This window comes from Pteropus vampyrus, unplaced genomic scaffold (genome assembly GCF_000151845.1).
Source record: "Pteropus vampyrus isolate Shadow unplaced genomic scaffold, Pvam_2.0 Scaffold155, whole genome shotgun sequence".
Lineage (NCBI taxonomy): Eukaryota > Metazoa > Chordata > Mammalia > Chiroptera > Pteropodidae > Pteropus > Pteropus vampyrus.
The window spans coordinates 2,819,915-2,821,444 of NW_011888936.1; positions in this window are offsets into that span (position 1 = coordinate 2,819,915).

The following is a 1,530-nucleotide window of genomic DNA, read 5'->3' on the forward strand; positions in this document are numbered from 1 at the left end:
AATATAGTTTTCTTATTTTTAATAATTGAGGATATTCACTGAGAGCCAAAAAGGCTCTAGTACTGCAAAAATAGTAGTTCTATTTCTTTCTAGTTCACAAATTGGACTTATATCCCATAATATTTATATTAGAGGTGGGGGAATGATGCATTTTTCCCATAAAATATAAATGTCTCTCAAAGAATGTGCTATTCGAAAAGACCCAATGCTTGTTATGCTGGCTATTTTATGTCATAGTGTCCACTTTAAAAAAGAACGTCCCAAGGAATGAGAAGGAGATTGCTATTTTTCTTCTGTCTCTGTCTTTTTAATTTTTACTCTGACGCCCTCTCCCCTGTATAAGACATTAGGTGAAAATTATATTTATTATTATTTTATGTTGTTCCTGTTACCAGTGAGTGGTTATGTTAGACATAGTGAATTTGGGTGTGCACAATTTGTTTAAAAAGAATTATAGCAACCGATGAAGTAATTTTTCCACTAAATTATATTATTAAAAAAGAAGATTTTACAAGTTAGATTTACCTAATCAAGGAATAAGTATACAGATTTAGATATTTCAATTTAAAATTCTAAGTATATTTAATGAAAGAATAGGATTTTGCTGAGTTAATATTTGCTAGAGGAAACTAATTAATAGATTTCAGGAATCTTGTCTAGCTCTTCCCAAGACGATGTGAGATGAATAAACCACCCAGTAATAAAGGTGATCATTTAATAGTTTATAGATTGACATGACTGTTATGAAGGTTAAATTTCTTCCACTAGTTTTTTTTCTCGTTAAATTTCTTTATGCCGTTTTCTACAACATGTTCTCCAACAAGCATTGAGTCATTGGTGCACACAGACAAACAGCCCATAAATTCCACCCATAAATACAAATATGTGCTCACATTCACACGTCTGTAGAGACTCGCAGAGGTTCCGGCTCTGGTGAAGCGGTTTCAAGCTCCTCTGTTTGGAGGGGCACTTTCATTCTCAGCGGTCAGATTGCAGTGCAGTGAAGATCCTCCGAGTGGAGCTCAACCACAGCCCACAGCATAGCATCCTAGGGCCCTTCCACCTTGGCAAGGTCGTTCACATTCCCTCCCTCTTTCTCTTTCTCCTTTATCCAACTGGGAATTCAACAATACAATCTTGACTGGAGTCTTCAGACTACACCATTAGCTTATTGAGCACTGCACCTGCTTTTAAATTTTAATGATGCATTTTTAATATGATAAATGTAGTATACTTGAATGGTTTTATATGCAGGTCAGATAAACTATGATTTTTGTTACTCTTTAAGTATTACTTTCCGAAGAATAGACTTATAATCATATGGCCTATACAGTTACAGACATGCCTGTGGCTTCAAAATGACTGCTGTTCTGTCCCAACAAACAGTAAGTGGATGCTGGGAGCAAGTGTTTTATAAACTGAGGCATGTTAACTTAGAATTGATAAGATTAAATATATATACTTTACTGAAACTCTTGTTGATTGTGTTTCAGTAAACTTTAGTTTACTGAAACAATGTAAAGATGATGT